The sequence below is a fragment of the Pleurodeles waltl genome, chromosome 7 (assembly GCF_031143425.1).
Source record: "Pleurodeles waltl isolate 20211129_DDA chromosome 7, aPleWal1.hap1.20221129, whole genome shotgun sequence".
Classification (NCBI taxonomy): domain Eukaryota; kingdom Metazoa; phylum Chordata; class Amphibia; order Caudata; family Salamandridae; genus Pleurodeles; species Pleurodeles waltl.
The window spans coordinates 943,814,711-943,840,975 of record NC_090446.1 but is presented as its reverse complement, the minus strand read 5'-3'; positions in this window follow the sequence as shown (position 1 = coordinate 943,840,975).

The window sequence follows — 26,265 nt, the reverse complement described above, 5'->3', positions numbered from 1 at the left end:
TCTTGCTCCTTCATAGAACCTCCCATCTACGGACCAGCCGACTTAGTTGCACATTCACGACCCTTGAGAAGTGTGAAGGGAGATACCCCAGTGGCTGCATTGGCGATAGTATACATTGCTCACAGTAAGGGCCATATGTACGAACACAATTTCCCATAGACACAGAATGGGTAAAACCCTCTGCTACATCTGGCCCTTAGTCTCTTACTTCTTTGCCCTAATCCAATCCATTGGCGATAGACAACTAAATGTTATCTTTGATGACCCTATTACACCTTTCAACCAGGCCATTACTGCAGGGATGGTACAAAGACATTTTGGTGTGTTTCACACCCCAGTGTGACAAAAACATTTTGAACATGCCAGATGTAAATTGAACACCGTTATCCATTACAACCTCATCAGGAGTACCTTCTTTCATGAACACTGTTTGCAGAACTCAATTACTACAGAAAAAGTCAGCTGACATCATAAATTCCAACCTCAGGCCATCGTGAAAAGTAATCAATAGGTACAGTACCATACCTACAGTTTACCTTCACCACATTGAGGGGTCCAATTGTGTCAGTACCCAGGTTGGACTATGCTATATCAGGAAAAGGCAAAGCCTCCACCGGGCTAGGAACAGTGACTTGGGATTTGTCACTAATGGTGCATGCTACACACTCCCTCACAAAATGTTCCACTTGTCCCTAAGCCTCCTTTTCATGGCGCTCATTCCTACATAGCCCTCGTGCTCTAATTCCGACACTCTACCATGAATTCCACTGGGTACAATCAAAGTATCTCCTCTTCTTGGCAACCCATACAAAAAATTTAACTCAGAAAAGATATTCTTGTAAGCATCAACATGTACAAAAGACGTGTCTGTGGGCCAGCACTTGCCCATTAGAATCCTGATAGCCAACAAATCTTTGTCTCATTCTGTAGCAGACCTCCATTCAACTTCAGTAATGCACCCATCAGTAATACTGGATATCGCTCCCACCATGTCAAATTCATCAACATCCATACTAAAAGACTCCTTCACATCACTTAAGGGTAAACATGAATGATAGTCCACAAAATGTTTCTCATACCCAGAAGGTACTCCTCCCAGTACTGAAACTCTGAAACCAAAAACTGCCATCTTCAATACGTGGCATGGCACTGTAAGCACCTTTAGTGGAACACAGATTTATTAAAGGCTTGTCCACCCTGATAGTGACTTCCACTCCCCACAGGTAGTTTCTAAAATGATTAAACCCCCACCAACAGGCCAATACCTCACGTTTAATAACCATGGGCCATATTTATACTTTTTGACGCAAAACTGCGCCAACGCAGTTTTGCGTCAAAAAAATTAGCTCCGGCTAACGCCATTCTAAAGCACCATGCGGGCGCCGTATTTATTGAATGACGTTAGCCGGCGTTAGCCGCCGGCGCTGTCTGGTGTGCGTTAAAAAAAACGACGTACACCAGGCAGCGCCGGCGTAGGGGGAAAATGGCGTATGGGCGTCCACAAATGGTGCAAGTCAGGCTGAGGCAAAAAAATCGCCTCAACCCGATTTGCGCCATTTTTTTACGACGCCCATCCCCCATTGAAATGACTCCTGTCTTAGCAAAGACAGGAGTCATGCCCCCTTGCCCAATGGCCATGCCCAGGGGACTTCTGTCCCCTGGGCATGGTCATTGGGCATAGTGGCATGTAGGGGGGCACAAATCAGGCCCCCCTATGCCACAAAAAAAAAAAAAAAAAAATACCTACCTGGACTTACCTTAATGTCCCTGGGGTGGATCCCTCCATCCTTGGGTGTCCTCCTGGGGTGGGCAAGGGTGGCAGGGGGTGTCCCTGGGGGCAGGGGAGGGCACCTCTGGGCTCATTCTGAGCCCACAGGTCCCTTAACGCCTGCCCTGACCCAGGCGCTAAAATCCGGCGCAAATGCGGGTTTTTTAGACCCGCCCACTCCCGGGCGTCATTTTTGCCCAGGAGTATAAATCCGACGCAATAGCATCGGAGTCATTTTTTAAGACGGGAACGCCTACCTTGCATATCATTAACGCAAGGAAGGTGTTCACGCAAAAAAATTACGCTAACTCCATGAACTTTGGCGCTAGACGCGTCTAACGCCAAAGTATAAATATGGAGTTAGTTTTGCGTCGAATTTGCGTCGAAAAAAACAACGCAAATTCGGCTCAAACAGAGTATAAATATGCCCCCAAGTATGTACTCTCTGCTCCTCTCAAGGCACAAGATATGAAGGCCACCACTTTATCCTTCCATTCACACGTTTGCAACAGTACAGCCCCCAATCCATACTGACTGGCATCTGTGACTGTGACCGAACGGTCCTGTGTGTCAAAAGGCTTCAAAGAAATAGCGTTTAGTATTTCTTTTCTTATTACCTCATATTCACTATTTACCTCCTCACTCCACACAAGTGTTTCATTTTTCTTAAGCAATTTCTTTAAACTGCAGGTTCTCTCAGCACATTTGGGAATAAAACGAGAATATAATTCTGGCATGCCAATAAATAATCGAAACTGATCCTTGTTGATGGGAGTAGGACATTTGGAAATTGCCCTTACCAAACTCTACTTTGGTTCCACACCTTTCTAAGAAATCTTGTAACCTAAAATAGTCCACACACTGGACTGCAAAATTGCACTTGTCTGCCCTCAATGTCATGCCTCTTTTTCTTAAAACTGATAAGGCAATCTCCAATGATTTGATGTGGGAAGACATATCCTGAGCAAAAAAAAAGGAGGGCATCCTGAAAACATCAAACGTTGGGTATACCCTTAGACAGCACCTATACCACTCTTTGAAAAACAGAGGAAACAGTAGCCAAACTAAATGGCATGTATTTAAATCTGAATGCACTTTCCGGCGTGAGGAACAATGTTAAGTATCTTAAGCCAAACGAAAGCCTAGTCCTTATCTACAGGGTTAACCCTCCAGAAAATATCTCTAGAAAATTGAATAGTTTCCTTAGAAAACCACCACCCACCAGGGTTACCCCTTGGTGGCATGTTTCATCATTGGGTCCTTCCTGTTCCGCTGCGGAATGAGGCATGCTGCGACCATCGGACCATGTGGGAGCTCTTCATATGTGAACCACTATGTTAGTGTGGAATAGGATGAGGGGTCATGAAAAGGATTTTAAAAACCTGCCTCCCAGGTAAGCTAATGTTTTAATTACTGCCCTAGTGATAGTATGGTTAAAAGCGGGGTGATTGAAAGGGGGTGTGTGGTCTACATGCCTTCCTAATGTGTGGTCTACATATTTCCTAATGTGTGGTCTACATGTTTCCTAATGTGTGGTCTACATGTTTCAAGCCTACCCCTCTTTTATTCAACAGAACCAAGAGTGTCTTCCTGGTGCCACTCCTTCTATGGGGAATGTGCTAATACACACCCCTAATGTGCTAATATATAACCATAATGCACCTTGTTATCGGTGAGCTTTAGTATTTAACCTGTAATACATAAATGGAGAGTAAACCCGCCAACACATGGCAGTATCTTGCAGAATTGCATATAAATGTTGTGCCTAACATAACACCCATAAAATGTGAATGTCATACATGAATTCTATCTTCAGTATTAATAAAGGTGAAAAGCAAACAGTGATGCCTACACATTGAGAAATACAACACAGAAAAAACATATAGCACATAAAAACACATCACGTACATATTAGAGAATAGGATAATTTATAAAGAGCGAGCACACGTTCTCTGGAGCCAATTACGCATCTTTTTACGAATGCGTAAGAACTAGACTGCTAACCATACAAAGATGCGGCTCCAGATGGAACATAAAGTATGTTCCATTGAGGACCCCTCCTAAATCAAGGCAGCTAATCAGATTGCATGGCAGGAATACTGCCAGTCCACAATGAGCTTTAAAATGGGAAGCTACACCCTAAAAAATGGAGGAGGGGGAAGGAAATAGGTGGGTTGGAGGCAGGTCACCACCGTTGTGGAGGATGTTGTGTGTGTCACCTTACCAAAACCATGACAAGGGTAACCTAAGATTATATTTTTTGTAGTGATATTCTGATGTACAAGCCAGCATCACCATTACTCGCTCTGGAGACAGCTTATGTGAAAGCTTAGAACCTCGGATGTGGCACAGGCAGGCAATGGAGTCTTTGGTGACAATATCAGAGCTGCTCTTTCTATTCCAACACCTGGTGAAGACACTTAAATGGTTTGAGCACCCAAAACTGTGGGTGGAAGACTTTTTTCCACCTCACCCATAGTAAAATGTTGCCAATTTGCTCATTTCACTTTTACTACCTCGGTGTTCAGGGGGCTATCTCAGCCCCCTGAGAACCAAGGCAGATGGGAAGGTACTTCCCCTTTCCAATGGTACCCCTTCCTAGTGGATTCCTGCAGGGATCCACCCACTAATCACCAGTGGCGGGAAGCGGTACCTTGGGCACGAGCTTTTGCTCCCCCCTTACGTTTTTGCACATATTCAGTTTTTCTGCCCCCTGAGGGGTGGGGGGCAGAAAGCCAACTAGGAGCCTGTGATTCTTTTTTATATGCATTTGGGGGTGGGGGCTGCCCTGAATGGGCATTGTAATGCCCCCACCCAGAAATAGGCACAGTCTTTCTGCCTACCCTGGGGGGACAGATGGGAGCAATTTGTCAGGATTTGGAACCACTGGAACCGGCACGGTCGCAAACCATGGCGCGGTCCCAGCAACGCCCCCCATGATGGTCTCCCTAAATGGGTGTGCGAGTGCTGCACCATCTTATACAACAGATCGCGTCCTTCACGCCATCTGTGTGGCAAGTTCCATCTGCATGGAGGCAGTGCTCGATGGTGGCTACATTGCCCCCATTCTAAGACTTCATCATTCACTGGGACTTCAACTCCCAGAAGCCTTCAGCGGTAGCCATCTTAAGGGTGTGGCTGTTCTATAAATACCAGCCACACCCAGGTTCCAGCGCTTACTATTTTGGAACCTTCCTTTGGGTAAGACCCTCTCTGCCGTCTGGACAAAGGATTCCCTTTTAGCGAGTGGACGGGCTAGCTCCTGGTGAGTTCATTCCGACGGGACTTCCCCCGCCGGCCTTTTCAAGTTCCTTTGGTGAATCTTGTTACTTTGTTTCCGCTCCTCCTTTGATTCCCGGAGGCTAGCAGCTTTGTTACTTTGTTTCCGCTCCTCCTTTGTTTCCCGGAGGCTAGCGGCTTTAGCAGTTACCATAGTTACCGAAGTCGCTTAGACTTCTTTTCCACTAACATTCCTTTGTTGATTACGCTGCAATAATTTTCATGCAATGTCGTGGTGTTAATTATTTGCTAACGGACTCATATAACATTGAGATTATGTTTGTGTGTTATTAAGGAAAATTTTATGCTGCTGTTTATTTGTTAGTGAATGTTCCATTTCTGTCTGCTGAAAAGATCATGAATTACTCCAAATCAAGCTGTCATTTTCTTGTTGATGTCTTGATTAATGAACACTCGGTAAAGAATTGCAGTACTCCTTTTGAGCTCCTGGCAAACGCTCTTGGCAAGGAGTTTAGTGATTATAATTCACAGTAGTTGTTTTGGTCTGGAGTGGCATCATCTGGGTTTTAAGCTGTCTTTTGGGAGATTTTGTTTCTGCTGGTAATTTGTTAATTCAAAAACGAGTAAGAGTGTTCTATTGTAGGATGTTTAGATATATGATTATTGTTGCTGATATTTTCTTTGTAAATAACAACTTTCTTTTCAGATCTCCCTCCTGGCTGTTCCTTTCCTGTTTCTCCCTTCCCCCGCCTGGCCTCTCCAATCATCAGCGCCATAACAGCATCTGAGTTGGTGTTGCCTGGAGGTGGGCCCTTGATTAGCGACGCACAGATCCAGAGGAATTGGGCATGACAGAATAGTAAGCCCACAATAGTTACATTCCTTTTGGTCTGTGCGGGTGCTCGTCAAGATGGCCACCTTGGACACTGTAATGCAAGCTCTCACACAATTACAAAAGGAATTACAGGACTCCAAAGACGCTACAGCTGCTTTTGTCACAAAAGTGACACAATTACAAGCTAAAGTTGAAGGTACAGGAGCCACACCCCAGCCACGCTTACCCTCTCTTCCCAGTAATATTTCGGTGAATGTCCCTACGCGAATTCCCCTCGCAGCTCCTGAGAGGTTTTCAGGAGACCCTTCCAAGGTGCAGATCTTCCTTACTCAGGTGAAGTTGCACTTCACATGTCGTCCAGCCGCCTTTCCAGATCCACAATCTAGGATCGCCTTCCTTATTTCATATCTGACTGGCGATGCTGCTACTTGGGCTGTCCCTTTGGTACGTCAGGACAGCCGGTTGCTGTATAATTGGCACCTCTTTGTAGAAGAGTTTGTAAAGGTCTTTGATCGACGTGCTGTCACTATGTCAGCAGTTAAAGAACTTTTAGAGCTACGACAAGGCAATAAAGACCTCATCTCTTATTTGTCTCACTTTAATCGGTTAGTGGTAGAAACATCCTGGCCTGAGGAGAAAAGATCTGCACTCCTCTATCAGGGGCTCAAAGAAGAACTGAAAGACATTCTAGCACAAATTGATCCCCAACCCAAAACTTGTACAGACTTAATAAAGCTCACGTTGCGGCTGGACCACAGGATTACCAAAAGAAAAGGAGACAAAACACGCCCTGAACGTAGTAATTGGCGTTCGGATAAGTATCGAAACCCTGTACCCCCTGTGTCCTCAGAAACTGCTGGTGAGCCTATGGAAATAGGAACTCTTCGACAGCCCTTAACAAAAGAGGAAAAGGACCTAAGACGTCATAAGGGTCAATACTTATACTGCAGGAAGAAAGGACATTTTGTAAGGGTCTACTAATTCCCCTACCAACTCCAAGCTATCCTTGGGAACACATCACTATGGATTCCATTACTGGCCTCCCTGAAGTACATTGTTTGGATACAATCTTAGTAGTTATAGACAACCTCACAAAGTACGCTCCCTTCATAGCCTGTAAAGGACTCCCAACATCTAGCACTTTAGCCGATCTTATTCTCCAAAACGTCATCCGTCTTCATGGACTTCCAAACACCATTCTATCTGACCGGGGAACCCAATTCTCTGCCCGCTTTTGCAAAACGTGGTGCCTAGCCTTGCACATAGATTCTACCCTATCCATCAGTTACCATGCGCAAACAGACGGTCAAACCGAAAGACTGAAGCAGACACTAAAACAGTATCTACGATGTTATGCCTCCGATACTCCTACAACATGGCCTGATTTTCTCTGGCTCGCTGAACTGGCATACAATATTTCTTATCACTCATCAACTAAAAACACTCCTTTTTATGGGTTGTACGGTCGACATCCACAAGTTTTACCAGTCAATTTACCAGTCGCAACTCAAGCTATGCCTGCGGTCCAAGACATACTGGGGGTCATTACAACCCTGGCGGACGATGTTAAAGCGGCATTAAGACCGCAAACAGGCCGGCGGTAAAAAAATGGGAATTATGACCGTGGCGGAAACCGCCAACAAAGACAGCCACTTTAACACTCCGACCGCCACAGAGGTACAGACAAACAGCTTGGCGGTCACCGCCAACAGACAGGCGGGAGACAATGTACCGCCCACAGTATCACAACCTACCAATCCGCCACCTTTTCCGGGGCGGATTCCCCGCAGATAAAAACACAGCGGAAACAGCCATTTCAAAGGGAAAACGCTCACCTCTACACAGCCCACGAGGAAAGACGACACCATGGAACCAGAACTCCAAATCCTCCCTTCTATAGTCTTCCTGCTCCTATACGACCATCATCAACGCAGGCGGCGAAGACAACGGTGAGTACTGCACCTACGACATAGGGGAGGGGGAAGCAAAAGTCAGGGACACACACACGCAACACACCCCCACCTCCACCCCGACCCTCACCCACTACAACACACACATCAATGCAGAATATAATCTGGGAGTGAAAAAAACACAAGGGTAGTAAGGGTGACAGATGCCGCACTTCTAGGTAGTAACGCAGTAATTTTTAACAAATATATATGGAAGAGCAATGTCTGGTGCAATCCGGCCGAGTGCCCTACTACCCACCAGGCACCAAAGCGGGTAACACAGTACCCACAGCCAAACCTAGAGAAAAATTGGCCAGAGCACACAGAATGTCGTGTCCAAAAGTGTTGCAGGGATGAATAACCCTGATGGTTTGTTGAAGGTAAGCGAAAGTTTGAGGTTGAAGAAAACGTCCAGAATCTTGTTAGTGGAAAATGCCTTTATTCGTAGGTGTTGAAGAGCATGATAATCGTAGATAAACAGCCAACACGTGTTTAGTCACACAAGTGACTTCATCAAGGCTGGGCCGTCCGGCCTGAGTGATCAATGTTATTTAGATCTGTGGGCTGGAATAGGTGATAATGATCTTTATGGATTAAGGAAATTTCTAAGTAGTAAGGCTGCCTGAGCAACAGCAGGGTGGTTAGGTATTTGAGCACGTAGGTAAAGAAAGGTATGGGAGGCCCTGATAAGCCGTTAAGACAAGACCTTAGAGAGTCAGGCCGGGGAAACGCGGTGAGCAGTCAAAACAGCGATCAATGCATATCCAAACATTACAGTAACAACCCCCAACCCCCCGGAAGAATGCAAAGACAAAAGGAAATGAGTGGAACCATTGTAATATATCAAAATACAGTAACCAAATACATACATATATATATATATATATATATATATATATATATATATATATATATACACATTAAACAAAATATACATCACGATTAGTAGTGCAGGTAATGCACCAATCATTGTCCGTGGACCACTGGGCCCAAAATGCATGGGCGAGGCCCACATCTGATACCTGATCAAAATGGAGAGAACACTGCCAGGGCATCAGATAGAAATACAACAGGCACCTCAGGGGGAAGGGAAGGGGGGCACCTCAGCCAGATGAGTGCACCACGCCAGATCCACGAGGGGGCTCCATGCCCACTCCTGTATCCTGGGGAGTGCAAAGCCACAGTCTCTCAAGTCTCTACAGTGGGTGGGTTGCCCACTGTACCATCCTGGGGAGTGCAAAGCCACAGTCTCTCAAGTCTCTACAGTGGGTGGGTTGCCCACTGTACCATCCTGGGGAGTGCAAAGCCACAGTCTCTCAAGTGGATAACAGTCTCCACTGGTTCTGGAGGGGGACTGGTGCCCAGAGTGCTTCATCCTGTTAAGGACAGAGGTAGTGGATGCATGTCTCCACTGGTTCTGGAGGGGGACTGGTGCCCAGAGTGCTTCATCCTGTTAAGGACAGACGTAGTGGATGCATGTCCCCGCTGGTTCTTGAGGGGGACTAGTGCCCAGAGTGCTTTATCCTGTTAAGGACAGACGTAGTGGATGCATGTCTCCACTGGTTCTGGAGGGGGACTGGTGCCCAGAGTGCCTCATCCTGTGAAGGACAGAGGTAGTGGATGGATCTTTCCACTGGTTCTGGAGGGGGACTGGTGCTCAGAGTGCATCATCCTGTGAAGGACAGAGGTAGTGGATGGATCTCTCCACTGGTTCTGGAGGGGGACTGGTGCCCAGAGTGCTTCATCCTGTTAAGGACAGACGTAGTGGATGGATCTCTCCACTGGTTCTGGAGGGGGACTGGTGCCCAGAGTGCTTCATCCTGCCAAGGACAGACGTAGTGGATGCATGTCTCCACTGGTTCTGGAGGGGGACTGGTGCCCAAAGTGCATCACTCTCCCCGTGACGGTCCCAGTTGCGCCACTGCCCCTGCCGCTTATGGGCTAGCGGTGCTTGCCATGGCGGTCTTTGCCCTGTTCAGCAGTGCTTGACATGGCGGTCTTTGCCCTGTTCAGCGGTGCTTGCCCTGTTCAGCGGTGCTTGACATGGCGGTCTTTGCCCTGTTCAGCGGTGCTTGACATGGCGGTCTTTGCCCTGTTCAGCGGTGCTTGCCCTGTTCAGCGGTGCTTGACATGGCGGTCTTTGCCCTGTTCAGCGGTGCTTGCCCTGTTCAGCGGTGCTTGCCCTGTTCAGCGGTTCTTGCCATGGCGGTCCTTCATTGCCCAGCTGGGCTGGGGCTGGCGGTCCTTCATTGGGCAGCTGGGCTGTGGCTGCCGGGGCCCTCCTTGGCAGCTGGGCTGTGGCTGGCGGTGGCCTCCTGGCCACTGACGATCGGGCTGCCCTCCTGGGCACTGACTCTGGCGGTGGCCTCCTGGGCGGTGACAATCGTGCTGCCCTCCTGGGCACTGACTCTGGCGGTGGCCTCCTGGCCACTGACGATCGGGCTGCCCTCCTGGGCACTGACTCTGGCGGTGGCCTCCTGGCCAGTGACAATGGGGCTGCCCTCCTGGGCACTGACTCTGGCGGTGGCCTCCTGGCCAGTGACGATTGGGCTGCCCTCCTGGGCACTGACTCTGGCGGTGGCCTCCTGGCCAGTGATGATGGGGCTGGCAGTGGCCTCCTGGACAGCGGGGATGATGGCGGTTTTCACCGCCGTGCTGCTCCTCCCAGACTTTGGCGATTTCTTCTGCCCCTTCCCCACCTTGGGATTAGTCACAGCTGAGTGGACACTCCCCCCGGGACCCTTGTGAGCGGCTTTGCTGGCTGAAGGCTTCCCCCACTCCCGCCGGGCACTGTCCAACTTCTGGTCCTTCACAGGGGGGGGACTGGCTGTGCTGTGGCTCTGTGTCACACTGGCTGCCCTGGTGCCCGGTGCACTTCACATAACTGTAACAACAGGCACCACTGGTCCCGGAGATTTTTTGGCTGAGGTGCTAGTACAGACCTATGAATTGGAGAGGGGGTTGGGAAAGAGGTCAAGCTTGGTCATGAAAAGTTTCTTAGGAACACTGGGACGGGTAGCTGGAGGGGGTCTGGGAGTGGAGGAAGAGGAGGTGGTTGTAGGAGGTGTAACTTTTGTGGCTTTGGGTGCAGGTGCATGCGCTGGAGGCTGTCGTGAGGTGGATGTATGTTGGGTGGGTGTACTTTGGGAGGGGGCGTCACACACTGGGAGAGGCACAGGGGACGGGTAAATGGTAGTGGGGTTGGTGACTGCAGGTGAGCGGGGTGTGGTGGTGGGTGTGCTGCTGCGGGACCTAGTGGCTGTAGTGGTAGTGCATGCAGGTGAGAGTGTAGACGAGACTGGGAGGGAGGAGGGAGACGACGAGGAGGGGAACACAGTGGAGGCAGTGGATGTTGCTGTGTCTGTATGTGTGTGATGCTTGCGTGAGTGCCTGTGGGATGTGTGGTGCTTATGTTTGCCTGAGATTCCCTTGTGTGTTGACGTGTGTGCATGCTGGTCTGATGGTGTGCTTGGGATAGGCTGGGGTACAGGGGAATGGGTCTGGGTGGAGGAAGTTGGAGGGGTGAGGCTAGACACAGGGACAATGGCTGCCATCAGTGCTGAGGCCAGAGTTTGCAGGGTTCGATGAAGGGCAGCCTGACCAGAATGAATGCCCTCCAGGAATGCATTTGTGTGTTGCAATTCTCTTTCTACACCCTGGATGGCATTCAAAATGGTAGACTACACAACAGTGAGTGACCTGAGGAGGTCAATGGCCTCCTCACTGAGGGCAGCAGAGGTGACAGGGGCTGAGGTGCCTGGGGCGAAGGTGATGCCCACCCTCCTGGGTGAGCGGGCACGGGGCGAAGGCTGAGGGGCTGCTGGGAGGGCGGTGCTGGTAGGGGGGATGGCGGCTGTACCTGTAGAAGTGGGGGGCACAGATTTTGCCACCACCACAAGGGATCTCCCATCGGAGGACGAGTCTGTGTCTCTGGTTGCAGATCCTGTGACTGCCGTGAAGCTCCCCTCACCCTCCGCCCCACTGGTGTATTCAGAGTCCGTGGTGTGGCCCTCCATGGCCATGTGGGATGCAGCTCCCTCGTGCTCCGATGCCACTGTACCTCCACCTGATGATGCTGATGCACACAAGAACAGGGAGACCACAAAACGGGGGGGGGGAACGACAGAAGAAAGACAGGTTGAGTGCATGGCTTACCGCTACCGTTGGCGGACAATACAGACACAGCAGCCCCCTGCACTGCGCCGCGCTGTTGGGCTCTACAGATGCAGTACCTGGGATATGGCCTACATGGCTATGGTCGACATCTGCACACATAGATGACACAGCGGCATGTATACCTGTACTTGGCACTCTACAGAGGTGGGGTGGAGTGCCACATGGCCTGCATTACGGAGGGGCCTTGCCTACGGAACTCGCACTGGCCTAGGGGAACCCACAGCCCTCCTCCCCCACCCAGACACCTTCACTGCGCGCAAAGTCCGCAGAATTATGTTGTACTCACCCCCTTGTGTCTGCTGTGATGCCCTCAAGCGCCCATCCAACTCAGGGTAGGCCACCGTCAGGATCCGGAACATCAGGGGGGTCATGGTGCCACGGGAACCCCTCCCACGTCGGGAGGCCATCCCCAGCTGAGCCTCCGCCGTCTTCTTGCTCCAGCGGCGAATGTCCTCCCATCTTTTACGGCAGTGGGTGCTCCGTCTCTGGTGGACCCCTAGGGTCCAGACATCCTTGGTGATGGCACGCCAAAAATCCTTCTTCTGGTGAGCGCTGACCTACATGAAATGTACTGGGGAAGAAGAGAAGTCATTAGCAACTGCACCGTCTAAGTGAGTGGCCCACATCCCTAGCCTTATCATGTGGCACATGCATTCACAGTCCTTCATGCACGCAGAACTGTGGCCCCTTCCTTCTTACAACCAGCCCTCTACACTCAGGCATAGCCCATACAACGTGCTCCCTGTGTACTTACCTGTTGGTCTGGAGGACCGTAGAGTAGCGTGTACTGGGGGAGGACCCTGTCAACGAGCTTCTCCAACTCCTCTGCAGTGAAGGCAGGGGCCCTTTCCCCAAACGCACGAGCCATTGTCTCTTCTAGACCGAGGTCACAGCAGCACTTGCAGTGTAGGTCCTCTCCTGTCGAAGATAAGGTATCGAGTGATATAACAGATAGAAAATGGCGGTCACGTCCGCGGCGGTGACGTCCGCGGCGGTGCGTATCATCACCGCCAGCGCACTTCGTCATTGGCTCCTGGGACCCATAGGGTCCAATGTTAACCAATGCAGCATTGCGCCGCGGTCTTCTACCGCCTACTGAGACGGTGTACAACGCCAGCGCAGTTACCTCACATCCCATTGTCCCACTTTAGAGGTCAGGCAGCCGCCATTTCAGGGGCCCACATGGCTTCATTTTCAACTGCGTCATACATACCTACGCCTAGACTCAACACACATACAGGCAACTTTTTGGATTATGTTTCGTGTTCTGTGTAGACTGTGGGTACATACCTCTGAGTTGTTTGACTCTGTGGTCGTTGTTGTCCTTCCTAGGTACCGTCCGCTGGGACATGTGAGGAGATGGCGGAATCCTCCGGTGTACCGACCGCTGGTGGACCTGTTGACAATGGAGGAGCGACATTTAATCATCACCTACAGGTTTGACCGTGCCACAATCCAGGAACTGTGTACCCAGTTGGAGCCAGACCTGATGTCAGCAATCTGCCATCCCACAGGGATCCCCCCTCAAGTGCAGGTGCTATCAGTGCTCCATTTCCTTGCAAGTGGGTCATTTCAAACAACAGTGGCCATGGCATTAGGGATGTCCCAGCCTATGTTTTCCAACGTGTTGTCCAGAGTGTTGTTTGCCCTGCTGAAACACATGCGGAGCTACATCGTTTTCCCTTAGGTGGAGGATTTGCCTACAGCGAAAGGTGACTTCTATGCCCTTGGACATATCCCTAACATCATAGGTGCCATTGATGGGACCCATGTAGCTCTGGTTCCCCCCACAGGAGTGAACAGGTGTACAGGAACCGGAAGAGTTATCATTCGATGAATGTACAGATGGTATGTTTGGCAGACCAGTACATCTCCCAGGTAATTGCTATGTTCCCTGGCTCCGTGCATGACGCCTAGATCCTGTGGAATAGCAGCATCCCTTATGTGATGGGTCAACTCCAGAGGCACCGGGTGTGGTTATTAGGGGACTCTGGTTACCCCAACCTGTCATGGCTACTGACCCCAGTGAGGAATCCCAGGACCAGGGCAGAGGAACGCTACAATGAGGCCCATGGGCGGACTAGGAGGGTGATTGAACGCACCTTCGGCCTCCTGAAGGCCAGGTTCAGGTGCCTCCATATGACAGGTGGTTCCCTATTCTACTCACCAAGGAAGGTGTGCCAGATCATCATGGCCTGCTGTATGCTTCACAATCTGGCTTTGCGACGACAGGTGCCTTTTCTGCAGGAGGATGGTCCAGATGACGGTGTTGTGGCAGCTGTGGAGCCTGTGGACAGTGATGAGGAGGAAGCAGAGGAAGAAGACATTGACAACAGGGACTCAGTTATCCAGCAATATTTCCAGTGACACACAGGTGAGAACACATTCCTGCCTACTACAAGTACTTTAACACTTCTACCTCTATCCTGACTGTCGATTTCAACAAGTATATGGTAAGTGAGTTGTACATTTCCATTACGGTTTCACAGGTGTGGTTACCAACGTGTGTCATCTGCTTTGATTCCTCATGGACTTGAGATGTGTGACATAGGTATGTTGAGATTACATTTGAGGACGGATTTTGTCACTGTCATTGCTAATACACATTTTCAAAATCACAGACTGACTCCAGATTGTTTTGTGCTTCAAGGGTGTTTATTGCAGTGCTAAATATTGGAGGGGGTTGGTAAAATGGTGATGGGTGATGGTGGAGGAATGTCCATGGCAGAGTCCAGTCTATTAGTCTCACAGGTGCACTGCCCATATGGGCATAGGAAGTGGAGCTGGGGCAGTTCCAATATGGGCAGGGTTACAAAGTGGGACAGTGGGATGACAATCAGGGTGGTCTCATTTCTTGGTGGGGGTCTTGGCAACGTGCTCTGTCCTGTTCCTGGATCTCAGGGACCGCTTGCGGGGTGGTTCTCTGTCTGCAGGGGGTGGGGTGCTGGTGTGGTGGTCCTGTGGCGGTGCCTCCTGTCCACTAGCACCGGCGGAGGTGGTGGGCAGTTCTTTGTCCATGCTAGTGTCAGGGGCCCCTTGGAGTGCCACGGTGTCCCTCCTGGTGTTAAGTATCTCCTTCAGCACCCCTACGATGGTGCCCAGGGTGGTGCTGATGGTTCTGAGTTCCTCACTGAACCCCAAATACTGTTCCTCCTGCAGGCGCTGGGTCTCTTGAAACTTGGCCAGTACCGTTGCCATCGTCTCCTGGGAGTGGTGGTATGCTCCCATGATGGAGGAGAGGGCCTCGTGGAGAGTGGGTTCCCTAGGCCTCTCTGCCCCCTGTCGCACAGCAGCCCTCCCAGTTCCCCTGTGTTCCTGTGCCTCCATCCCCTGGACCGTGTGCCCACTACCACTGCTCCCAGGTCCCTGTTGTTGTTGGGGTGGTGGGTTATCCTGGGTTCCCTGTAGTGGTGGACACACAGCTGATTGACGTGTCCTGGGTACGGAGGTATGGGCCCGCTGGGTGGGTGCTGTGCTGGTGTTACCAGAGTGTGGAAGGTCTGTGGTGGCCTGTGACTGGGTGTGGGGAACCGACTGTCCCGAGGCCCACGATGGTCGGGGCTGGTCATCTGGATCCAGTTGGACAGAGCTGCTGTCATCACTGTGGGCCTCTTCTGTGGGTGGGGTAGAGATGTCTGGACCCTCCTGTCTGGTGCCATTGGGTAGTGGTCCTACAGGGGTATAAAAGCATGATTATTGCATCTGTGTGTGTCATGGTGTGCAATGGGTGGGTGACCGTGTACCCCAGTGCTAGCATTCCTGTGTGTGGGCTTGTGTGATGATGGTTGAGGGGGGTGTTATGGGTATGTGCAGTGGGCATGCTTTAGTGATGGGTGTCCATGCTTTGTTGTGTCATGCAGGGCTTGGTGTTGGGATGGGTGGTTTGTGTTAGTACTACATATGTGAGGAGTTGGAGTGATAGGGGAGGGGGTGAGGGTGGCGGTCTGTGATAGCATGCAGGTAGGGTGGGGGATATGATAGTTAAGATTTGACTTACCAGAGTCCATTCCTCCACCGACTCCTCCGAGGCCCTCAGGATGCATGATAGTCAAGACCTGCTCCTCCCATGTTGTTAGTTGTGGGGGCCCGCCGCCAGTCCGCTGTACCACGATGTTGTGCCTGGAGACCACGGAACGCACCTCCCCCATAGGTCGTTCCACCTCTTCCTGATGTCGTCCCGATTTCTTGGGTGCTGTCCCACTGAGTTGACCCTGTTAACTATTCTTCATCATAGCTCCATCTTCCTAGCTATGGAGGTGTGCTGCACCTGTGCTCCAAATAGCTGTGGCTCTACCCGTACGATTTCCTCCACCATGACCCTGAGCTCCTCCTCCGAGAACCTGGGGTGTCTTTGCCGTGCCATAGGGTGGTGTAGGTGATGTGTGGGGTGGTGTATGTGGTGATGAGTGCGGTGATATGTAGTGGTGTGTGGTGTTTTGAGCGTGTTGTGTGCCTCTGCATGGTGGGGTTGTCTATGCTGTGCTGTCTCTCTGGCCTTCGTCTAAATTTTTGGTCGTAAGGGTTTGTGATTGATGTGGGTGTGTGTTTTATATAGTATTGAGTGTGTGGGAGTGGTGTGTGTATGTGTATCAGGTGTGTGTATTTCGAATTGTTCAATGTGGCGGTGTTTTGGAGATGTGTGTGTATTTTGAGCGCAGCGGTGTGTACCGCCAATGGAATACCGCGGTTGAAAGACCGCCACGTGGATTCGTGGGTCATGATAGCATGGGCGTGTTTCTGTTGGCGTGAGGGTGGAGGATTTGTTTCCGCCAGTTTATCACTGACCTTTGGTGTGGCGGACTTGTGTGGGTGTCTGAATTTTGGCGGATTCCGAGCTGTGGGTCATAATAGCTGTGGCGGAATTCCGCGGCCGCAGCGGTGTGTTGGCCGTCTTCTGCACGGCGGTAAGCGGCTTTTACCGCCAATGTTGTAATGACCCCCACTGTCTCATATGCAGAGAGTACACTCAGGGCTACAAAACAACTTACGACAAGCAAAGACCAAGTACAAACTACAGTATGATAAAAAACATCAAACTGGTCCCTTGTGTAAAGAAAAAGACAAAGGGGGTCATTCTGACCCTGGCGGTCCGAGACCGCCAGGGCTAGTATGACTGAAAGCACCGCCAACAGGCTGGCGGTGCTTTCTTCCCCATTCTGACCATTCCGCCATTTCTGCCCCGGCGGCGATAATCCGCCAGGGCAGCGCTGCTTGCAGTGCTGCCCTGGGGATTATGACCCCCTTACCGCCAGCCTGTTTCTGGTGGTTTTCACCACCAGGAAGGGGCTGGCGGTAAGGGGTGTCCAGGGGCCCCCTGGCATGGGCAGTGCAGGGGCCCCCTAACAGGGCCCCGGCCAGCTTTTCACTGTCTGCCTAGCAGACAGTGAAAAGCGCGACGGGTGCAACTGCACCCGTCGCACGGCCGCAACACCGCCGGCTCCATTCGGAGCCGGCTTCTGTGTTGCGGCCTCATTCCCGCCGGCCCAGCGGGAATGTCGGAATGGGGGCCGCGTGAGTGCGGCCGCATTGGCGGCCGCATGGCGGTTTCCGCCTGGCGGGCGGCGGTAGCCGCCCGCCAAGGTCGGAATGACCCCCAAAGTCTGGTCATCTACAAAACATTTAGGGGGTCATTCTGACCTTGGCGGTCCATGACCGCCATGGCGGAGTGTGGCGGGAGCACCGCCAACAGGCTGGCGGTGCTTCCTGGGCGATTCTGACCGCAACGGTAAAGCCGCGGTCGGAAAAGGGGAGCCGGCGGTTTCCCGCCGGTTTCCCGCTGGCCCAGGGAACCCGCCATGGCGGCACTGCTTGCAGCACCGCCATGGGGATTCCGACCCCCTTACCGCCAGCCTGTTTCTGGCGGTGTCCACTGCCGGAACCAGGATGGCGGGAACGGGTGCCGTGGGGCCCCTGGGGGCCCCTGCACTGCCCATGCCACTGGCATGGGCAGTGCAGGGGCCCCCTAACAGGGCCCCACATAGATTTTCACTGTCTGCTTAGCAGACAGTGAAAATCGCGACGGGTGCCACTGCACCCGTTGCACCCCTTCAACTCTGCCGGCTCCATTCCGAGCCGGCTTCATTGTTGAAGGGGCTGTTCCGCTGGGCCGGCTGGCGGTCTTCTGGCGGTCGCCCGCCGGCCCAGCGGGAAAGCCGGAATGACCGCCGCGGTCTTTTGACCGCGGTGCGGTCTTTCGGCGGGAACCGTTTGGCGGGCGGCGACCGCCGACTGCCGCGGTCAGAATGACCGCCTTAATATTTAAAGACAAAAACATGTTTAATCCCAAGTTCATTGGCCCTTACGAAGTCCTCCGTCAAGTCAACCCAGTGACTTATAAGTTACAGTTGCCCCCCTCATTGAAAATACACCCAGTTTTTCATACATCATTGTTGAAACCCGCCACCTCATCCAGCACACCTCGACCGGCTCCACTGCTGGTACAAGGACAATGGGAATATGAAGTGTGGGCCATTCTGGACTCCCGACTCTGTGGTTCCTTATTGTGGTACTTGGTGGCATGAAAAGGGTATGGACCCGAAGAACATTCCTGGGAACCCGCGGCACACGTTCACAGCCCCGGCTTGGTGCGACGTTTCCACCTTCTTCACCCATCGAAGCCTGGCCCTCGACCGCGCTCTGGGAGGGGGTGTACTGTCAGGATTTGGAACCACTGCAACCGGCGCGGTCACAAACCATGGCGCGGTCCCAGCAACGCCCCCGACGACGGTCTCCCTTAAGGGGTGCGTGACTGCTGCACCATCTCATACAACAGATCGCGTCCTTCATGCCATCTGTGTGGCAAGTTCCATCTGCATGGAGGCAGTGCTCGATGGTGGCTACATTGCCCCCATTCTAAGACTTTATCATTAACTGGGACTTCAACTCCCAGAAGCCTTCAGCGGTAGCCATCTTAATGGTGTGGCTGTTCTATAAATACCAGCCACACCCAGGTTCCAGCGCTTACTATTTTGGAACCTTCCTTTCGGTAAGACCCTCTCTGCTGTCTGGACAAAGGATTCCCTTTTAGCGAGTGGACAGGCTCGCTCCTGGTGAGTTCGTTCTGACGGGGCTTCCCCCGCCGGCCTTTTCAAGTTCCTTTGGTGAATCTTGTTACTTTGTTTCCGCTCCTCCTTTGATTCTCAGATGCTAGCAGCTTTGTTACTTTGTTTCCGCTCCTCCTTTGATTCCCGGAGGCTAGCGGTTTTAGCAGTTAATATAGTTACCGAAGTCGCTTAGACTTCTTTTCCGCTAACATTCCTTTGTTGATTACGCTGCGATAATTTTCATGCAATGTTGTGGTGTTAATTATTTGCTAAAGGACTCATATAACATTGAGATTATGTTTGTGTGTTATTAAGGAAAATTTTATGCCGCCGTTTATTTGTTAGTGAATGTTCCATTTCTGTCTGCTGAAAACATCGTGAATTACTCCGAGTCAAACTGTCACTTTCTTGTTGATGTCTTGATTAATGAACACTCGGTAAAGAATTGCAGTACTCCTTTACGAGCTCCAGGCATACGCTCTTGGCAAGGAGTTTAGTGATTATAATTCACAGTAGTTGTTTTGGTCTGGAGTGCCATCATCTGGATTTTAAGCTGTCTTTTGAGAGTTTTTGTTTCTGCTGGTAATTTGTTAATTCAAAAATTAGTAAGAGTGTTCTATTGTAGGATGTTTAGATATATGATTATTGTTGCTGATATTTTCCTTGTAAATAACAACTTTCTTTTCAGATCTCCCTTCTGGCTGTTCCTTTCCTGTTTCTCCCTTCCCCTCGGATGGCCTCTCCAATCATCAGCGCCATAACGACATCTGAGTTGGTGTTGCCTGGAGGTGGGCCCTTGATTAGCGACGCACAGATCCTGAGTAATTGGGCCGTGACACAATTGCCCCGATCTGCCCCCGTACCTTGGGTGGGGGAAGCTTACAATGAGCCAGGGATTACCTTTTTATGTGAGTAATGGGGTGGGACTGCCCTGAATGGGCACTGTAATGCCCCCACCCCTTTAAAAATAGGCATACCCTTTCTGCACCCCCCCTCCCGCGGGCATATGGAGACAAGATCCCCCATCTTGAGCCCACTAGGCACCAGGGATTTCTTTTGATAGTGAAGTGGTGGGGCTCCCAGAATGGGCATGGCAATGCCCCCCAACATAAATAGCCACCATCTTTCTGCCCCTCCTGAGTGGCAGATGGGGATTATTACCCTTGATCTGTCCCCCATAGCAGGCAGAAAGCACACTATACACCAAGGAATCACTTTTAAAAAAAATAGATGGGTGGGGCCTGCCCCCCCCTTGCAAACTAAAGCATCTCCTCGTAATGGCACGCAAGAGGACATATGACTTTTGGGTTTTGATTTTACATATGGGCCAAGAGAGCTTGGCTAACTTCCAATATTGTCCCACTTGCAATGGTGAGTTGCTGCACTTTTTGGACTTAGGTATGCTGCCATCTGGAAAAACCAACCAGACCCAGACACTTCTGAAAACAAAATATCTGGGGGAGTCCAGGTTGGTGTGCTTCACATGCACCCCAAATCATTCTATTACCCACAATGCCCTGCTAACTTCCAACTTTGCCTGATTGCCCTACATTTCTGTGCTGGAAACTTCCTGAATCTGCAGGAATCCACAAAATTCCTACCACCCAGCATTGCCCCTTCTGTAATGATGAAGACTCGGCCCCATTTGTGTGGGTGCCCAAAGCGGAGTCAGCCTAAAAATATATGAAAACAAACTGACCTTTTGGACCCGCTTGGGTTCCCCCTCAATTTCTACATGTTTTTGGCCCTGCCCTGTCGCAATCGTTTGACCCATCAGCACAAGTGAGGTATCATTTTTATCGGGAGACCGTGAGAAACGTTGGATGATAGGAAATTCGTGGCTCCCCTCAGATTCTAGAACTTTCCATCACAGAAATGTGAGGTAAATGTGTTTTTTTGTCAAAGTTGAGGTTTCCAAGGGGTTCTGGGTAAAATGACTTGGTGAGAGTCACACAAGTCACCCCATCCTGGATTCACCTAGGTATCCAGTTTAAAAAGTGTACAAGTTTGCTAGGTTTCCATAGGTGCCAGCTGAGGAAGGGCACACAAACCATAGCTACCCACTGTACAAAAAAACGGGTCAGTTTAGTGTGGAAAAATTTGATGTATCCATGTTGAGTTTTGAGCCGTTTCCTATTGCAGGCACTAGGCCTACCCAAACAAATGAGGCACCATTTTCATCAGCAGTCTTATGAGAAAGCTGGGTGGAAGAAAGTTTGTGGCTCTGTCCAGATTCCAGAACTTTTAATCACAGAAATGTGAGGAGAATGTGTTTTTGTCAAAGTTTGCGGTTTTCAAGCGATTCTGGGTAAGACAACCTGATGAGAGCCACACAAGTCACCCATTACTGGATTCCCCTAGGTGTCTAGTTTTCAGAAACTTATAGGGTTGCTAGGTTTCTCTTGGTGCCAGCTAAGGTAGGACCTAAAAACCACAACTATCCACTTTGCAAAAAACGGGTCAGTTTTGCAAGGAAAACTTTTATGTATTCATGTTGCGTTTTGGGGAGTTTACTGTCGCAGGACTAAGGGAGTCATTCCGACCCCCGCCCGCCGGGCGGAGACCGCCAAAAGACCGTACCGCAGTCAAATGACCGCGGCGGTCATTTTGACTTTCCCGCTGGGCAGGCGGGCGACCGCCAAAAGGCTGCCCGCCCGCCCAGTGGGAAAGCCCCAGCAACGATGAAGCCGGCTCCGAATGGAGCCGGCGGAGTTGCTGGTGTGCGACGGGTGCAGTGGCACCCGTCGCGATTTTCAGTGTCTGCTTTGCAGACACTGAAAATCTTAATGGGGCCCTGTTAGGGGGCCCCTGCAGTGCCCATGCCAGTGGCATGGGCACTGCAGGGGCCCCCAGGGGCCCCACAACACCCGTTTCTGCCAGCCTCTTCCTGGCGGTGTAAACCGCCAGGAACAGGCTGGCGGGAAGGGGGTCGGAATCCCCATGGCGGCGCTGCTTGCAGCGCCGCCGTGGAGGATTCCCTGGGGCAGGGGAAAACCGGCGGGAAACCGCCGGTTTCCCTTTTCTGACCGCGGCTTTACCGCTGCGGTCAGAATTGCCCCTGAAGCACCGCCAGCCTGTTGGCGGTGCTTCCTCCGTCCCCGGACGGAATGACCCCCTAAGTCTACCTACACACGTGAGGCACCATTTTTATCAGTAGACTTAGGAGAACACGTAATAGTTGAATAAGTATTATTACCAATTGTCTTTCTCTGTATTTGCACCTTCCAAGTGTAAGACAGTTTGTAGGAAAGAAGTAATTTAGAAAAATGCCCTCTCATTCACATGCAAGTATGAGTAACGACAAATTCAGAGATGTGCAAATAACCACTGATTCTTAACTCCATATCTTGCATACATACCTTTCCTTGATACCTATTTTTTACTCTTTATATTTTACCAAATGAATTACTGTATACCAGGTGCACAATAAAAAACGATTGCAAGGTGCAGCTCAGTTATTGGCTTTGGGTACATAGGTTTCTGGTTGAACCTACAAGCCCTACATATCTCCACAACCAGAAGTGTCCAGAGGATGTAACAATATATTGCTTTTGAAAATCTTTTATGGGTAGAAGAAGTTACAGACAAAAACGTTGACACAAATGGCTGTTTTTTTCAAATCAATTTCAGTATTTTTTTATTTCAACTGTTACGTTTTTTACAAAAACCTTGAAGGATCTGCACAAATGACCCCTTGCTGAATTCAACTTTTTATCTTCTTTTCAGAAATGTATGGCTTTCTATGATCTACTATTGGTTTTACACCCATTGCTACCACTAACAGGGAGGAGGTTGAAAGCACAAAAAATAGGAAAAATGGACGAAGTCCCAGTAAAATGCCAAGACTGTGTTGAAAAGAATTGTTTTCTGATTCAAGTCTGTCTGTTCTTGAAAGCTGGTTTAGCACTGCAAACCCATCATTGATGTAATTTGCATGGCAAAAACAGCTGCTTTATTCTGTAGCACAGTTTACCCATTTTTCTAAAATAAAACAACAACATTTAGCTGTATTTTGGCAAATTTCTTGGTCCTCTCCAGGAGGATCCACAAAGCCTGGGTACCTTTATAATGCCCCAGATGTTCGAAAAAAGGGCACAGATTTGGCATGGATAGCTTTTGTGGACAAAAAGTATGAACTAACCAAATAGGCTAAAAATGGCTGCGCCGTAGGCTAAACAGTGAAAGGGTTAAGCAAACTTAATTCTGCTTACCTTGATGGGGCGCTATGCAGGTTGGTGCCTTAGTTGGCTACAAAGACCACCAAATGAGTCATTTGGTTGTCTCCCATCCCGCAATAACCTTTGCCATTGTGTCTGAAACCTGACTAATCAATAATAAATCAAGTGATGCAATGTTTTCATTATGTTTTCATTATGTTGTGGTGTAAACTATCAATTCATCTTTATATTTCCCAATGAGTGCTCTCTTGTTTTTACTAGCCACTGTGGCCAAATGTGCTTCTAAAATTGTGATTTCCCATTGCTTATTTTACAAAAATTAAAGGAAGAACACCTAAAACCTTTCAGTAATGCTCATTGAAAATAGTCACTTTTTAACCAAAACCAAGAAATGTGCATAAAAACCCCATTTGACAGAGTTTCGCCAAGAGATTGCCGCCTTCTGTTGAGTGCTGTGCCACTAGGCCTGCTTTTCTTCATAGGCTTACGAGGCCTGTTTCGGGTGTTTCACTATGAGCTCCATACCTCTTGTGTTTCTCCTTTTTGAGTGTTTAAGTATTCTCATTCAACAATACCACTTCTGCCAACACACAGGAACTACCTGTGGCATCCCTACCTCCTGCTACTCTTGGTTCCCCAGTGACTTCAAACCTCTAGATGTCCACACTGAAAACTCGTGAGAAGTGGACAGTCATTGTGAGAGTACTGGGAGGTTTAGCTGCTGTGTCACTTGTCCACAACACTAAGTAGAAAGAGAACTGAGAGACAAAAGAGACAAGCCTCAAAATGTTCAACACACTGAAAGCAGGGCTTACAGGCTGCAACTGGAATGGGGCAGTAGGCTGTGGTTGGGACGAGGCTGATCATCTTGCTCTGAAAGCAGCTATCTAGGTTTCAACCCAGTGGTGCTGGAACAGTTTTCATTGTGGAAGGGCAGCCATCAATGTAACATCATCAAAGTAATAGGGATTGTGAAAAATTGTGACTCTTGAAGGTTACCTGAATAAAGAATTTAGATTTTATTAAAGACAAGGATGCTAGCATTATGCATAAATCTTTTATTCACTCCTTCTGAGCAGCACCTTTAAAGCTTCTCAAATAGAACCTTGAAACATCACAATAAATTGGAACTCAGTACCACAAAATCAGGCACTCCTCCATCTTCTTCCTCTTTTGTTTGAACTTCCATCAGGTATTCTTGATATTACATCATGTTTATGTCTTCAAAAACTATAAATCAAATAAATATCTACAAACAAATGCAACAATTTATGATCATTGCATCATTAGCCTTAAAAGCTAATCGTTGTTTACCTAGAGAAAATACATTAGTTACATACCAAATCCTTTCAACACAAACATATTTATTACACTCACCATCCACTAAAAAAACACCTCCCATCTGGGAAGGGTGGCTGGGATGATGCTAGCCTCCCTGTCTTTAATAAAATCATGATTCTTTATTCAGTTAACCTTTAAGAATCACAATTTTATGTCAAGACCTGAGGCTGGCATTATGCATGTTCGAAGCTTTTCAAGACCTAACCTGAAACATGTTCTATGTTTTAAAGTAGAATTTTCTAAAAGTGTAAACAGTTGACCAATCTGCCGCCTTTAACACATTTTCCAATCTTCCTCCTGACATGAATACTTTGCTTGCCATTGCACTCCTAGTTGAATGAGCTGTAAATTTGGCTAAATCTGCGCCCGCTTCTTTCATCACTGATTTTACCCAACAAGCAATAGTATAATTCGAAACCCCTATAAAAGGTTTAGCAAAGGATATAAGCAATCGTTCTTCTGCTGCACATCTCTTGTCCAACATTCTACACTCATACTCTTTCAAACATTGTATCACACACAAATTTGGAATGTTATCAAATTGAGGATAAAATATTGTATGAGTCATCGTTTTTGTTCCTTTACAAATTTTGAAAAATGGTGTGGTTGATAAAATCTTTTGTAACCTCGAAAGCTCTGACATCAAATACCCTTCTAAAAGATACCAAGCATAATAAAATTGCTAATTTCCAAGGCATTTCCCAAATTCCTAAATACCTATTACCTGACCAGCTTTGAAAAAGTTTAAGTACTACATCAACATCCTACAAAATTTGATATTTTGACCTCAGAGGCCTTTTAAGTCTAACACATTTCATCATCCTGCATGTTAAAGAGCGTTTACCAATAGAAACTCTCTGAATTAAACAGTGTCCTGCCGCAATTGCTGATCTATAGCAATTAAAAGTTCTGTATGAAAGATCCTCCTGAAAGAGTTCTGCTGAGAAATTTGCCACTTCTATTTCATCAACTTGTATGGGATCCAGATCCCTTTCCATGCATCAATGTAACCATACTGACCATGCCCCTCTATATATTTTCCTGGTAGGTGGTGCCCGTGACTCATTGAGTAAATCTGTAGCTGTTTCCAAAGACCTGAGAATCTACCTGAAATCCTGATGTTTTTCATACTAGAAGGTTGAGTAAGCCCTCCTGTACTAAAGGATGTTCCACTTGGTCTATTCCCATCAAAAGTCCTTCGCATGACAGTGTTTAATGCAGAATCTCGACTGCCATTTCCAACAACTTTGGAAACCAAGGTTGAGTGTTCCAAAATGCAGTCAACAAAACAATCTGACATTTTTGTCTTCTCACATGAACTAACACTCTCTCAATCATTGAAAACAGAGAAAAAGCATAACCCTTCAGACTCCTCCAATCCTGCTTGAAAGCATCTATTGCTATGGCTCCCACATGAGGTCTCCAACTCATGCACCTCTGTAGCTGAAAAGTCAGCCTGGACGCTAAAAGATCTACACCAAAAGACCCCAAATCATTTGAATTCTCTGAAACAAATCCTCTCTTAGCTTCCAATCGCTGTAATCTGTCAAGTTTCTCTAAATCCAATCTGTTACTACATTGGAAATACCTGGAAGATATTCTGCCTGCAAAATTATATTGTGCTCCAAACAAAACTCTCACATTTCTCGTGTTAAATCTGACAATTTCTTTGACCTGTGACCTGCCAACTTGTTGATGTAAGTTACAGCAGAAACATTGTCCATTTTTAAAAGAA